This window comes from Dromaius novaehollandiae, chromosome 3 (genome assembly GCF_036370855.1).
Source record: "Dromaius novaehollandiae isolate bDroNov1 chromosome 3, bDroNov1.hap1, whole genome shotgun sequence".
Taxonomy (NCBI): domain Eukaryota; kingdom Metazoa; phylum Chordata; class Aves; order Casuariiformes; family Dromaiidae; genus Dromaius; species Dromaius novaehollandiae.
The window spans coordinates 130296944-130313797 of NC_088100.1; positions in this window are offsets into that span (position 1 = coordinate 130296944).

The following is a 16854-nucleotide window of genomic DNA, read 5'->3' on the forward strand; positions in this document are numbered from 1 at the left end:
ATCTTTTGCGCATCTAATTGTCCTCATAGCTGAAACTGAATTTCTGGAATGTAGCGTATGATTAGTGATGCCTTATAAAAAGTAAACAGACAAACAGTTAAAATGTGATAAAAGGGGAAAAAAAATAAAAAGCTTTTTATGTCCTTTTTTTTAGAAGGCAGTGCAGTTTGTCTGCTGCATTTAAACATATTTCATACATTTCTCCTGAGCAGAGGAAGAGAAATATATTTCCAGTGTATTATACAAAGAATATAATACTCATCAGCTACTAAAGAAAAACACTTGTGATAGAGGCAACATGTATAATATTTAAAATCTCTGTCATGGATAATCTTGCTGCATGTCATTCAGAGCTTTTGAAGCTGCTCTCTGAGCAGGGATCAAATTTGTAAGTGATACTTATGTTACAGTCAGTCATGTAACTCTGGTTGTCACTGTGCTTTACAAAAAGAAAAGAATAAGCATTCACAGCGACCTAAGTAGTATTTTCTTTTTCTCTTTGTTATAATCAAATGCTCACCTTTAGATTCAAAAATCCGATATTGACTAATGGGCAATGATCTTCTGGATTAGCAGTGGTCCATTCAGTATCTCTCTGAGCAGTGATTACCATCTTTTTGGGGGGGATATCAATTTAAAGGTCAAGTGCTTTCATAAAAAAGGTGATTATCCAGTATTTCATATGTTGAACAAAAGCTTAGTAGGATTCATTGTGTGTCAGTTTCTTTTGTGTAGAGCATATATGCAGAGAAATGGATTGCTTAATTAGGTAACTCTCTGTCTTCGGGGAAGGTATGTGACCATGAATAGAAGCTGTCAAATACGTACTTCGCTTTGCTTGTGATATTTAATCAATTACTGTAATGATTGAAGGTTATAAGTTGACTTTTAAAAAAAACAGGTAAAATTTAAATTACATTTTTGCCATCAGCCAGGATTTTGGTTATAAATGGGTTATTTTATGGAGAATGGGCTGTGTCACAAAGATGAAAAGATGGAAAAAGGAACAGACAAGAAGGGGCCACACTCCTGGCTGATGCCCTTTTTCTTTTTTTTTTCAATTTTTGTGCTGCTATTTTACTACCCAGAAAAAAAAATCTGTTTCTCAGACATGTCCAAAATTGGCTAGGGCTAAATTTAGAACTAATCCAAGGAGTGAATTTGGAGCTGGTTTTATCCACTCTTAAAAAAAAAAATCAGTGGACTTTTATCAGTTAGAGTGGCTCCATATAATTTGAGCTAGTGAAAAGATCTTAAATATATTCTACCAAATTTCTAATAAATATTTCACAGTTTTATTTTTTAAAACTTGTTCTTTTTCTCTCTTGTAAGGTAGCTTTCTTACAGTGCAAAAAATTCTTATTTGTAAATGTGAATTACCATAGTATTGTGTATATGTTTGTTCTGTCTGTGAATTTTGGGGGATCACAGCCTTATTTCTGATGACATGCCTGCCATTGGCCAAGTAATTCATGTGTGTTTAATCTACTGGATTTTAAGAAATACTTCCCACCAGTGGTTTACTGCTCATGATTGGTGGCCTTCTGTTTGTCATTTCAGTTACATGGCATTGTTACTTCTCCCTTTGCCGGACAGAAACTTGTAAAATGGGATAGTGGTAAATGAAGCACAACAAATAAACAGTGGGTAATGAATGGATCATGAACAACCGTTGTTCTTTGCACAAAATGTTGCATGTGTGAGATAAGGGCCTTTGTGTCCAGCTACTGCTTGGACTTTTGTACAAACCAAGAGAACAGCATTGAAAAATAAATACCTGAGTGAGCACATGCTAGAAAGATGTTTTTTAAATGTTGTTTTGGCTAAATCAAGTGGTTCTTGCTTTTTTTTTTAAAGCAAAATTATTCTAAAAAATATCATTTCCAAATCAGAAATATCCTGTTACTGTTTTAAAGAGTATCTCATAAATATTTTGAGCATCCCATGTAGGCTGGGAGTTGCAATGCCTCTCCCATTTCTATTGAGTAACTGAAGAGAAGGGAGGGAGGTTGTTAGTTTTATAACATCACAGATTAATATGAAAAAAGCAAAAGAACTCCAAGTTTTCATTACTGTTGTATATTAGTCCCACTCCATACATTAAAGTTTTTCTTTAATTATATGAGAGGTGAGTATCAACACAGTTAAGATATTTCATTTGATGCACACTGCCAAAAAAATGTGTTTGGTTTTCTGTCCCCGTGGGCTGTTATTACACAGTGCCAAGGTGAACATCCGAGTTTTAAACAATAGGCATTAGTTATTCTAAAGTTTTGTTGCTTTCTTTTTTTTTAAAGGGTTTTCCTTGTGGCTGCACACATGGTAAATCTTTAACTTCAAGTGTCCTTCTGTGGTGACCAACTAAAATATTAGCAAAATAAATGTTTTATGGGAAAACGTTGGCAGAAACCCCAGCAGAAACAGGTGGTATTGGGTTATTTCAATATAATGTAATGATGCAGCCAGGTTTCCATCTGGACAGCATGTGGTTGTGTCTACTTAGAGAGTATCAAAGAGTGTGAGTATGCACCAGGGATGATGGTGGTGCACGAATGCGTAGCTGGATGGCTACTTTACAAAATAATAGTCTGGGTTCTAGGTCCTCTGGGTTAAATACTTTTACTGTCAGAATCTGAATTTCTTCATAAAATATTAAAGATGAAGCAAACCTCTGACATGCAATACCAAGCCATGTAATTATAAGGCAGTTCCTGGAAGCCAAGTATTGTTCACATTATAGCTAGGCGTTTATTATAAAAGAGTTCATTACCCTTGGAAGCTAAGGCATATTTCAAAGAGAGTGCCCTGGAACAGAGGCACTTTCAGCACGCGTTACTATGTGAGAAAAAAAAGCCCCAAGCAAGCCGATCAGAAAATAGGTAGGAAATGGGACAGGAATTAGTGGGTACATGATTCTAAAAGCTGAATTTTACATATATCTGGGGTAAATGGCTTCATCTTCGTTGGCTTCAGTGCAATCACGCTGATTTACATCAGATAAGGCATTTTTAGGCTAATATCAGAGGTGATTTTTTTTTGGCTGACAAATGCGCTCACCAACCGCAGGGCACGCTTTGCAACGATCTGCCACAGACTGTCTCCACATCTGTGTGTTCTCCATGAAGAGAAAAAAACGAACTGTAATTACATGGGGCTTGCAAAGCCTGAACTGTGGGCAGGATTTGGCCAATTGCATTGAGAGGAAGATCTGTAAAATATCTTTGTAAAATATCTTTTTGTGGGCAGGGGTGTGAGAAGGGAGTTGGTGAGGGGAAGAGAGGAAAAAGAGAAACAAACTCTCTTCTTGTTGTCAGCAGGAGCAGAGCTGACGAGGAGCTCTTGCCATGACTGGGAAGTGTGGAGCAGCGTTTCAGCCCTGTCCCATGGGAAACAGGGCTGCTAATGAATACACAGGGCCTGATTCTTCGTTGCCTTTGTGGTTTTTGTGTGTTTATTCCTGTTTCACAGTACCAGTCAGCTTGATAGCATTTGACAACCTGTGTCATTTGCTCAGCCCAAGTGTAAATTATCAAACAAGGGCTGAGGAAAATTAAGACCAGGTCTTAGGCTGCCATGAATCACAGAGCCTTGTAGTCTTCACTAATGATACAGTGATTTGCACCAGCTGGGGAACTGGCCTAGGCACTCTTTCTGTGTTGATATATCACTGCTATACGTGTATGTGTTAACAATCTCCATTTCTCTTTTTCCCTTGCTCATGGTTGACCTGATTACACTGGAAACAGTTCTGCCTGCCAAGGTGAAGAACCACCCCAAAGTTTAGGGCGCTGGCCAGCAGTACTTGGCAGCTAGAGATCAACATGCTGCTGCCGTTAATCTGTAGTACCACACAGAGGTGCCAAGAGCCATGGAAAATACGAGATGAAATACAGCAACTGATGAATGTGATGATTAAAATATCAGCAGACTACTTAACAATAATGGGTAGTGGACAATTTTTGGAAGAAACGATCCTTTCCTGTCCATTCAGTTGATATTAAAAAAAAAAAAAAGACATGCAGCTAAAACCAGGGATAATACCTCCTCGAGCCAAACCTAGGTCCCTTCCCCTTTTCTCAGACAAATCCTATTTTTATATCTCATTTGTTTTGCCTCTGTGGAGAGGAAATTTGATTAGAAGAGGGACTGAGGGCTAGGCATGTCAGGCTTCGATCCAGCAAAGCACTTAGGAACATGCGTAACTTCCCCTACAAGTGACTTCCCACTGAAACTGATGTTGTTATCTCGTTTATACTGACACCGTGGCTTGCCACTCTCGGTTGCACTTGTGCCAAAATGCTTTTCTGAATCAGGGCACTGGATGGTGTGCCTGGACCTGCAATGACTCGAGGTAAGCTGCCTGATGATCTAGCCTCTGTTCGTTGTTCAGTCTAACCATGTTCCCAGTACCTCCTATCAGGTCGTGCCTTGGTGCACGGTATTTCATTCGCATTCACTTTGCCATTTAAGATCCATGGACCAACTGTGCTGTTCAGATTTCTTTTAGTTAGAGCTAGGCTGAGGCCTTTGTTCAGGTGAAGTTTTTTCGACAAACTGGAAAGGACTGATGGATTACCTGTGTCCTCCAAATTCAGGCCTTTTGCTGCTGAGGCCATGCGACTGTGCAGCCTCTTGCCTCTCTGTCTGAAAATAAAATCCAGAAATAAGGCTAACTTGTTTTTCTCCTTCTCACAAGGCTGGAATTGCCCAGGTAGCAGAGAGTTTATTCAGAGCTAATTATGAAGGGGAAAAAAGCAACAAAACAAGTTGCACATGGTTCTTTAAATCTCCACAGAAGCCTCAAACGAATGACTCGTGACAGCAAACAGTCTGGAGGTACAGAGACGGTGGATATTGGTGCACTGGGCTGTTCATCTACATCTGATTTGGACACTGATTTAATAGGTCTGGCTCAAAGTTCTTGGCTGTGTGGGCCAATTTCAATTAGTTGTCCCAAGGATGAGGACAGAAGAACTAAAATGTCCCTCATTTCAGCATGGCAATGTAGGAGTGGCAGAAAATGAGGAGAGTAGAGCCAGCCATCAGCTTTACTCGTAAGTGCCCTGCACATCTCCTGCCCCCGTTGCATTGCTGGGATGGCCCTTTGCCACTTGCCTCTGCAACCCTCTGGGTCTAAAATCAGCTTGCAGCTGCAGGTAGTCCGAAAGTATCGTACTGCATGTTGGAAGTTTAAGAGGGAATTTGGTACATTCACTGTTGCCCTGACAGAGAACGTTTCGTTCACAGAATCCTATCTGGGAAGCAAATATGATTGCTTCAGATCTGGAAACAACCAAAAAAGTTCGGCGGCATCCCCTCTGAGGAGGCTGCCGGAGAGCTGAGAGCGAACAAGGGCCTGATGTTGCGAGGAGGAGAGAGAAAGGGGAAATCAGCATTTCTCTGGAGGAAGAGAAAGCTAAGAGCCTTAGCTGTAAAAACAGTCAGAATGTTTGGCCTAGCATCCCCTTCTGCCGCACCTGTATTAACAAGGAGAGCAACTCCTTTGGGTGCTGATTCAGGCTGAATGAAAGTCATTACCCTCCACTTATAAGAAAAGAGCAGATGGTTTCAGTGCAGCTCCAAGTGTGTGGGAAATGAAGTCGTGGAATGCACATCAAGAGAGGCAGATTAAGGATCTCTATTTGGTGACACAAGAGTGAACGTGTTAGTAAGCAGCCCCCTAATTTTTGCTCACACAGCATCTTTGCTGTGCTTTGGGCCAGGAAGGCAGGTGTTAAAGGAGAAGAGACGTGGTCCCTGTCCCTCTTGACATTGGCTCTTGCGATGGAGTTGGCACTCTGGCGTGATTTGTTTTAAAGGTGCCATGGACTGTGCAGGGAAGAGCCAGATGGAGGATGTGTGTGCACAAGGAACTGGTTTTCTTGAAGCTATAACGGTGGCCACTGCCTTGTCCCACATTTGGGGACGTGCCAATTTATGTCTAAGGTTTGTGGGTATGGAGGGGGCTCTCTTTGTGGAAGGTTTCAGGTAGAAAGCTTCCATTTTCCATGCCAAAATAAACCTTAATCTCTCTATCATCACAAAAGAACCAGTGACTTATCCAAAGTTTTCATTTTCCTCTTCATCTAGAGTTTGACTCAGGCAAGTGCTCTGATTAGGACATAACATGTGAGTGGTCATGACCCCCTAAAACACCTAGTCACACTCATGATCTCCTTACGATAGGCATGGTACAGAGACGCTGGTTTTACCCGGCTGAGAGTGGAGGTTCCTCGGCTGTCAGCAAACCTCTCCAGTCAGTGCAAATCACAGTCAAGGCTCTTAGCTTCTGGCCTGATGTACAAAAGAAGTAAGCACAGGAATAAGGTCACTATTTATGCTGCTGTGTGGGATATGTCTCACCGCCCATCATGACCCTCCAGCGCCTGGAGTGAAAAGGGAGAGAGATTCCTCTCTGGATTTTTCACATGTGCCAACTAATCTCCTTGACCCTGTTGGTTGGTGGGCACATTACCTTTCCTCAGCACTTCTAAAAATTACACTTAAAGCCTACAGGCAGCTTTGCTTAAAAATCTTGGAAAATGAAGCCTGTGCCTCCCAGAACTGCTCTCAAGGGGACAAACCCTACCTTTCCCCAGAAGCATATTTGATTCAGGATAGTCTTTTCCGCTTCCAAAGAGGGAACAACTTTGTAACTGACTTTGAATTTTAAGGCTCCTCACTCCTGCTTTGACAAATGTAAAACACTTGCTATTTGCTAAATTGGGTTTGTGTCCGTACGTGCCACCGTAGTTCAAAGGTCTGCATCTGAAAGAATCTTTGGTTCATTTGGGGTCTGTCTGGAGTGGAGAAAGTCTGGGCAGTTGGATTCCTTCTGAGGCAGTTCATCAATCCGTAATGTTTTCAAGAAAGTTTTATTTTGCCACAGTGTCTACTAACGAGTTTAAGGCTGCCCTGGCAGAGGATCAAAACCTGCGTTATTTGGTGCTGTACTGACTTCATAAGGGTTTGCAGCATGGACTCAATTAAGTTTAAAAAACCAGGAAGGTGTGTCTCTCTGGTCTTTACATTAAATGCATACTGTATCTCAAGTATTCTGGACTTGAACCTATGCCATGTTTTGAAGCCGGTATTTTTGAAGGCTCACGAAGAAATGTGCTATGCTATGTATCATATATCTCCTGGAAACAGCCAGAGTTATAATTATGTCTTCTCCTGCTGTAAAAGATGCTAGTAAGTATTTCCAGTAAGGGAACATATAAAGGTGAATCCTAAAAGCAAGGACACAGAATTGTAGAATATTATTATTTATCATTGAGTAACATTGCAAAACTCCCCATCTTCATTTCATTGGAACTCTGTCTGAGTGTTGAAAGACATAATAAAAACAATCACTATATTCTCATTTTTCTGTGTGAAAAGATGAAGTCATGGCATATGGTCAGCTCACCAGTGCTGTTAATAATAAACCACAGATAATTAAGCACTGATTTATTCCTCTATGTAAGTGAAACAAATTGCTTTAACGGCTTTTGCTGAGGACCATCTAGTCAGATGGATTATATATAGGAAGTTCAAACTGAAAATTATGAGAGATCATATTTCAATGTGGTGGAAGTTTATGGTAGAAACAATTAGAAACCTAACAGAATGTGTCCTGTATTCTCTTTGATGGAAAATCAGATATTAATCTGGGGAAAAGTCTAATTCTCAACACAGCTGCTCCCTTTGCTCTAATGCTGCAGCTTTAAGTTGGAAAAAATGGAAACATGTTTAAAAAATTGATCACAGCTTATAATAGCAATAATCACCTTGAAATTGGTTGTTACTACAGTTAATGAACAGAGTATTAAAGCATAAAACGCCCTCAGATTCCCCCGGGCTATTAACTAACAAGCTAGTTGTTAACCATTGGTCAGATAGCATCTTTATTTGGTGACTGTCTTTCCAGGACGTGGGGCAGATGCTGGGGAGCCAGGGGATGCTCTAGGGTGGGGTGGGGGCCGGGGTTGTAGCCGCAGGAGTGAAGTGGGACCTTGAACAGATTATTGCCAGTGCGAGCCGCCCCCCCCCGCCCCCTTCCCTATGTCTGCAGTGCAGTGCCTTGCCTGCAGAGCACGGTCATCTGTGTCCGTGAGCTCCCACCAGTCTGCCCTAAGGATGAGTTTCCGCAGAGTGGGACAGGGCGGCCCTTGGCAGGACCCTGGGGTGCCCTTGCAGGCAGTGCCAGGGGCTCTTTGCGAGTGATGCTCCCAGGGCACGGGCTTTGCTTGGCTGGCAGGGATACGGAGAAGTCTTCCCTTTCCGGAAATGCTTCCTGGCCTTTTGCACTCTCATGGATACTGATAATGTATTGTGCGGACGGACAGGGTGGTGGCACCAAATTTAAAGGCCACAGGAGGAAGCAGAAGAAGGAATGGATGCTGGGCTGTGCCTCTAAACACATGCAGCAAGAGGCGCGGTCCATCTCCAAAACCAGCTTCCTGCTTTTTAAAGCTTTTTATTGCCTCTGTGGTTGTATCCGCTGTGCCTATTTCACATTTTGCTTTTGCCAGTCGAATGACTTTCTTCAGCTGGAGAGCAGGGCCAACATGCCCTGGGTCCCCTTCCATAAACCAGCAGGGTATTTTGTAAGCTGGCTGGTGAGCAGAAGTGCTCCTGCCTTTCAAGACGCTGATCGTCCTGTCCTCCACACTCAAGCCCTAGTTCCCTCTTGCGATAGCACAGACTGCCACCAGCTCTCCAGCTCTGACTGTGCTATTTTTGTTAAAAAAGCTTTGCACACGGACTCAGATTTCTCCAGGAGTCACTAGATTCACCATTATTTCAAACCAGAATGTCTCACCTCGCAGAGGGGAACTTTCCCCATTCAGGTAGCTCCTGTTTAAGTTCTCTCCAGTTTTTGAGTTAGAAATTTTGTAAGAGGACATGTGGTTACAAAAAAGTGAGGAATGGCTCAGTTTATCATACTATTAGCTTTGTGTGGTCTATAGTTTTTTTTGTATTACTCAGAAAGTTCCTTACAAAATCCTCTCTGATCTGGAGTTACTGCTTTCGTCCGGATGCTCACTACTCGCTGAGCTGTGAAGTAGTAAGGGGCTAATGAAGTGATATCACTAGAATTGCCTCCACTGATCTAACGACTCAGTTTTGTCTACTGGGTTTTTCTGGTGTTCATAAATTTATGGCTTACTACTCAAAGCCTTGGTATCTTTGGAAAACTTAATGTCAGAGAGCATTTATGACTAACCTGGTGTCTTGATCCCAGGAGTCTGAAGTAATAGGAGCAAATTTCACATGGCTATATTTAGGGATTTTTTCAGCACTGTTGGGTCCCTGTTCCTAGAGTAATAGCTCTTAACCAGAGCTGGTTGAAATTTGTGGCAGCAAATTTTTTCCCATGACATGTGATGTATCCTTGACACTAAAAATACTTATGGAAAAAGGTGGGTGATTTTGATTAAATTTCCGAGTATTTGATGGGAAAGCTTAAAACAAAGCATTTTTACTTGACAAATACCTGGCTTACAGCACTACGGAGATTTGTTGTGCAGACCACCACGAGCTTTTTATGAGGCTTAAAAGCAGTTTATATCATGCTGCAACTTCAAATATAATTACGCCGGCTCAGAAAATACTGCGCAGACATAAACCTCCATGCGTCAGCCCCTGGTTTCCCATGTCGCAGGCGTAAGAAAGGCTGCCTCCGTGACGCCTGTCTACCTCTTGCTCTGAAAGCGGCCTCATTCCCAGTTTGCAAACACTCTGTGGCCCATTGCAACCTTTTGCACTTCTCTAATCAAATTACAGAGAGGCAGCTTGCTGGATGTGATTTCTGTAGTGTGGGAGATTTAAAACCTGTGAGTTTTTACAGTAGCCTGCCCTGCGGCGTGGGGCCGGGGGGCAGCAAGGCTGCGGCAGGGCTGGGACCCAGGAGGGGACCCTTAGGCCTGATAAGGCCCATCTGTGCCCTTAGGCCTGCTGGGGGTTTTACTTAGGCTTGCTCTCTTCCTGGGGGGGTTTTGTTAGTGTAAAATACAGAGGCGTTCATGTTGCTAGGGTGAGAGAAAGGGCTTTTGCATGCGTACTGAAGGCCAGGCAGGCAAGCTAGCTTCCAGGTGTCTGCTGTAGGGACTGTTTAAATTATAATATTTTTGTTATTGGTGTCAGCTGTGGAGAGCGGGAGCAGCCCCTGCCAGGTGGTGTGTGTCTGGGGTGGATGAAGGAGAACGAGAGAGGGGCTGAAACCTCCCCAGGTGAGAGCAGGGCTGTGGCACCACGGATGCCTCCCGCCAGGGACCTCTGCTGGGCTGCGAAGGAGAAGGGGCCCTTGCATGCAGGTTTGAGTCTGAATTTCCTTTCACCTTTGTTATAAACTATTTTCATTTCTTTATAAGCTGTCTTCATTTCATCAGTGAAAAGGCTTGTGGGGTTTTTTTTTCTTTTTTTGAAGTTGAAGTTTTTTGCTTTGGTTTTTCTGAAGTCTGGTTTTGTTGGCTCAACGAGGCAGAAGTTACACCCATTCAAATACAGTTCAGCCTCAACTGAAGGTTGTTTCTTTTTTTTTCTTGTTTTCTTTTAACATTTTGATTCAGCTGCCAGAGTGAAAAATGAATGATTTGCACAGCACAAGCTGACAGTTGGAGGAATAGTCTTCTGAAAATCTTTTTCTGTGAGAGGTGTGTGGCTGGCTCTATGGAAAACAAAATGCTTCACCCAGAACTAAATGAACACTGTAGAAAAACGGTGATAGTTTTAATGGGTTTTATCCTAAACCCTGGAACATTATCTCTGGTGTAACTGCTTGTGCTACCTAATTAGCTCACTAAGCTGTCTAAATGCCCGGGCTGAACTCAGCTGCTATTGAAAGAATAATGATGTTGTTAAAATACAAACAGGACTTTTCTGCTTCTGTGTTAGCAGCTACCTGAAATTTTTCAATAACTGAGTTGTTCAGTTCTGTTGTGTTGTGCTTGAGGTGATACAGTTTGCTGTAACAGGAAATCAAGTGTGTTCTACTTATCACAGTGTTGGCTTTTTTTTTTTTTTTTTCCAAAACCCATCGTTGTAAATGTTGAGAACAAAATTATTGTGGTTAAAACTCTCAAAGAGTAGTTCTCAGTAGTCCAAGAGTAGTCCAGCAGTCCAAGTGTACAAAATAACTCACTTCTGAGTTAGGGTACTTATCAAAATTGCCAAACGTATGTTAAAACCGAAGTGGAAGCCTGCCTAGGCTAGGTGATCTTTCTGCTTTCCTGTATTTTGATCCATAGAACAAAATAACATATCAAACAACTACAGAAAGTGGCACATTTGCAAAAATATTTTCAGGACTGAATTTACTGCCCAATTTAATTTTGAGTAAGCTCACTTTGCAAATAGCCCTGATTATTTTGGTAGAGCTATAACCAAAGTACACTTCAGTGTGAACGAGGCCAGTGGCTCTTGCCTTCAACCAGCTTTGAATAAACTTGCTTTTGGTTGAGCATCCCTCCCCTTAACGTAAGTACCACAGAGGGATTTTCTGGTGCTGTGAAGAATTCAAAAAATACTCTTATGTCTTCTGACTTCTTAAATGTAACTTCTAAGAAAAGTCTTTGCAATTTAACAGACATTAGATCTACTCATCCCCACAAGTATAATGAGATGGCATTTTACTACTTAGCTCTGTTTTCTCTTCTAGCTGTCTGCAATGAGATGCTTTCTTAAAAGGTTACTGAAACCTGAATAAAACTCCAAGCAAGTATGTTTAGTGGTTTGTTTCAGTGCTGTAAAAGTGCTCCCCTTACTCACTTTATTAAGGAGGCAGCTTTCTGGGAAGAACTGGTAGCATAAGAAATGACATCATGGGTCAGAAAGGAAATTCAGGGATTTGAGTAGAGAGGCCAGTGGCCACAGCTGAAGTCTGGAATAAGTTTGAGTCTCTCTAAGCTGTGCAGAATAGAACTGGAAGAAAAAGAGACAAAAAGAAGGCTTAATATGAATTTTTTTTTTAGAAACATAATATCCCTGTGAAGTTTGAAAACTTTTTTGACGCTCATCTTGGCTGGAGTGGATGAATAGTAGGCTGGGGCCACGCATTGCAGTATCTCTATAGAGAAGCTCAGGTGACAAAAGAAGGAAGGATAAACTTTTACATGGGCATATAGCGCTTTAAAAGTAGACTTTAACAAAACGAAGGTGCTGAGCAGTTGTCAGTTCCTTCTCTGACCTTCCCTGCGATAGTTTTGTGTTTTGGCTGGGACAGAGGTATACATGCCCCCCACCAGTCAGAGCTCTGTTTTGGGAAAACAGGGAATTGAATGAAATCCCAGTGTTGACTCTTATTACAGTTTTGCTGTTGAAGAACCCTGATGTTTGCAGTGCTCTTTTCAAGCTGCTCTGAGAGTATTTTTCTTTCCCAATCACTTTCTTCTTTTTGTTGGGTCTGTTTCCAGCTGAGCTTCATTGTGTTTTTGCTGGAGTCTTTGGCTGAGTACGACTCGTGCTTGCCCAGTCCTTACAGTAGCATAATTTAGTTAACTTTTGCTTCTTGCTTTGTCCTTTGTACAGTACATGGGGGGTGTGTATGTATATATATGTATGTATATATATATATATATAGTTTCTCAAGAGACCTACCTGTGCGTGCATCCGAGTTTGTTCGTACAGACAGTGTGTAGTGACTGAGTACACAGTACTGAGTGGTTGTAGCTGATAGCAGCAAAAGCAAACCAGTTGTGTGTTTGTGCACCTAAACGTAGGCTTTGTTAAAACTAGCTGCCTTAGAAAAACCGCAGATTCATATTGTATTAAACTCTTACGCTAACTGGTCTCCTGGAACAGTACATTTGTTTCTGTAATGGAATTTAGATTTGCCCTTTAGTATAAAGCTCTGCCTGTAAATAGTTTATAAATAGCTTGTAATTAAGCAGTGTTACAGGTATAAACAGCTTGGCCTGCAGCACAGACTCTACAGACACCTCTAAGGGCTAAGTAACCGTTTACTTAGACACCCCTGGCCCTGAATAGCTCACTCTTCTGCTTCAGACCGATTCATCTCTGTCTCTTCCCATCCCTCCCTCTTCACAAAACTGGCATGAGGTTATACTGCCATAATGGAAAAATTATTCCAGGGGGGTAACAGTAAGAGAAAACAGCTTCTTCCATTAGTTAGCTGTGTTATCTAGCTGATAACACAGCTAACTAATCTATCGGAAAGAAACTCAGCTCTGAGCTTGACTGGATCTGAACTTTCTCCCCAGATCTGAATCTCTCTCTGCTGGAGTAACATAACATTTCCTACAGTTAAAACATGCCTGAACCTTAGTCATGTCATACACATTATAGTGGTTAAGCACCTTTATGGAGATTGACTTTTTGGGATCATTAAGGGGTGGGAGGGAGGGAGGGAGAGCTTGTAAGATTTGCTCACTGGTGTGTGGTGTTTTCCTGCGTGTTGTCACTGCTCCGTGGCTTTGGGTGGAAGGGGCTAATGGAAGAAGATGCCAGCAACTGCCTCGGGAAAGGCATCTGCGCCCTGCCTGGCCCAGGCACTCGAATCCAGCAAGTGCCGAGCTGATGCTTGTGCACTTGGTCTAATTACTTGTTTGGTCACCAAGTGGGGAAGTTCTGCTGCTCCCTCAGGTAGTTAAGACTTTAGAACATGGAGCTTAAAGACAAGTACTAATAATCCCTAGGAAGGACTTATCCCCAACATCATTCACTAATTCAACAATTCAAAATATAGAGTTAGGCTGCAAAATATTGCTGAGAAGACCTTTAGTACAAACATTAGCATTTCCACAGAATTCATAATCTTTAGGAGAGAGAGAAGAAAAAAAAAAAAAAAAAAGCATGATATTCCAGACAGTCCTGCCTGTATCACTTCAATGTGCTCTGCTATTACACGTTAGCAGATCTTCTACAACACGTCTCCCCAGTGACGAGCTCTCTCCGTGCATGCTCCCCACCCCTCCTCCTGAACATCATGCGTTGCTGCTTGCATCCCCTCTTTTCTCTGCATCAAATTCTGCAGTGGGAGGGAAAACAGGTGGTGGTATCATTGGCATCTTGATGTGCTGTAGCTTCTAATTAGCAAAAGAATTGCATTAATGTTATCTTAGGGAATCAACTAGTAGTCTTCAGGAGATGCTGCTGCTGCTGTGATTGGTCTTGCTGTCTGATAACTTTATGGAAAACGTGAACATCAAGTACCTTACTGGGAAATGGCCTGCAAAGTTGTCTTTGCTGATACCTTAATACTTTGGCTGGAATGAATATACCTTTTCTTCTGAGTATGCTTTGCAAAACAGCTTGTTGTCAGACACTGAAAAGCTACAAAAGAGGAATGGTGAGGAAATGGTAATAGGAATAGAAAATTGCCATTCTCAGGTGGGCAGAGAAAATGCCAGGGGAGAAAACATTTATGAGCAGGGTCTCCAGTAGAGCACATTATTTTGCATATTGTTTTCCTAGGCTCTGCTAAACATCCTGAAATAGTGAGAAGATGATCAGAGTTGCCAGTGGTACACAGTACTTTGACAGAGATATAGAGAGTGACTGATTTAAATCTTTGAGAAGGACTAAATAAAAAGTGAAGTTAACATGTAAATGCTGCGATTTTACCTTCCCTAGGGCTAGTAATAACTCTTGAGTAATTTCTCAGAAGCAGTTGGTGCCAGCCACCATTTAAGAATAACCTTGAGTGATTTAGATGAGTTTGGAGCAGGTAAGACCAAAATTTGAGTGACTGCTACAGAAAAACATGGAGAGAATGAACTGAAGTGGCAAAACATTGATTTAGGGGGCATTTTTTGCAATTTGCCCTGCTCAAATTGACCTCTTCCCCCCCCTCTAGCTTTGGCTAGAGACAAAGTAGGCGGTCATTTAAAACCCCAAAATGATGGTCTTAAGCGAAGGAGATATTCCAGGCTTTGCAGTACTGTGTGCGGATCTGTGCCTGAGGGCTGCTCGAAAGCGGTGGGCTAGCCCTGTTCCCGTGCGTATGCCTGAGGGTACCTGCAGAAGTTGCAGCCCCGTGTGTGCTGCAACCCCTGCTTGTGTTAGAACAGAAACTGGAAGGAAAACATACACAACTTGTTTGAGATTTTTTTATTATTATTTATTGATCTTAAAGCTGCAGAGCTGAAATCATAAGCTTTAAACAAAAGGTCCCTTTTTATTTACATATCTTTTACAAGCACACTGTTGCAGGATGTAATAGCTCTTCGAATGTTAACTTTCTTTTTATGCTTAGCTTTGCTGCAGCCATATGCAAAGGCTTGGAGTGCAGTTGGGTGAATAAGAGGGTGAATGAAAAATAGCCATAAGCCTGAGCAAGGCTCTCTGTTTTATAATATGCCTTTCCAATGAACAGTAGCTGTTGGAGGAGGTGTCCATGCTGAAAGGTCTCTAGAGAAACTGAATGAAATCAGTGCACCAGAATGTGCTACTGTTCTTATAATTTGGTGATCATAACTGGTTTTCATGAAAATAGGAGGGTTTTTTTGTGCTTTAACATGACAAGCTGCTCTTCAGGAAGGAAGGTGGCTTTGGAATGCATTTTCACTACTTCCCACCGATGTTTGTTGCCATCTCTCCACTGCAGATCTACATGAAATATTAACCAGGGATTGGACTTGTCAGTACCACAATATGGTCATAGCTAAGAAAATAAGACTGGTCATGCTGAGTCAGACCCAAAGGTTCCTATAGTCTTATGTTCAGTGTCAGGCATTGGCAGATAACTATAGAGGAATTTAGGAAATGAGCAAGCGTAAGTTTAGAACTGCACATTCCACAAAAAGCACAACAAAATTCCACCGAACAACTTTGTTTTGATCAGTTAAAAATAAAAAAGGTCACTGTTTGTTTGCTTGTTTGTTTTGGTCCAAGGGGGATGTTAAGGAGGATGTTTAGAGCAGCTCCGTAAGGTTCAGATAACAAAGGCCATTGTCAGAGAGTCGGCTACAAAGCTAGGGTCAAATTTTTACTGATGTGAATCCTGTGGTTCTGTTGGTTGGAGTAAGCTGTGTTGATTTGTATGGGTCAAGGATCTGGCCTGTAAGTTTTATGCCATTAAAGCTTATCTTGGTTTTCTGTTACTTTTTGGATTTTATGGCAATGTTTTTGCAATAACACAGATTCAGAGGTTGAGTTCCCATCTGATAAGCCTATTTGATGGGTTTTGAATTCTATATTCCCCTATACCCTTTCTCATGGGGTGGTAAAGTCCATACTTAGCAATAAACAATTGAGTCACTTGGATGACAAACACTTTCAAGTCCCTTATTCTTTAATACTGTTCTTTGGAGTTTGAAACAAACTCTTTACTGCTCCCTCATAGCAAAACATTGCACTCACTCAGTGAAGTCCACTTGTCATCTGCACCCTTCTCGGGGCAACGTGGTGGAGAGACCCAATCGTTGAGACTGCCGTATCATTTCAGCTGGAGTTTCCCCATTTGTGGGGCTGGCCCTCCCCAGCCACAGACTGTCCGGCAGAACTCGCTTCCGTCCACAGAGCGCTCAGCAATGCAGAATGCCACCAGAATTAGAGGTGGAAAAGGCTTGTTGAAAACTCTCTCTCCCGCTTCTTGAAAATGCAGGACTCTTCCTTACAATAACTTGTTTCATTCTTTGTCTAGGTATTTTCAGAAAGACTCAATCGATAGGGCTCAGCTGTTTCTCTTGGGAGATTATTCCACAGCCTAATGTACCTACTTTTGCTAAATGGGTTTCCAGATACCCATTTTTATTTTTATTTTTTTCCTGTGCTCAGTTTCATCCTATCACTTCCAGTTAGTTATACTTCCTTGAGTCACCTGGTACAAGAGCTCCCTTTCCTGATTGCGGGAAAAAGCCCAACCCTTTCTTCCCCGTGAGGAAGAATCCAGGGCTTGACTCTGGAAAC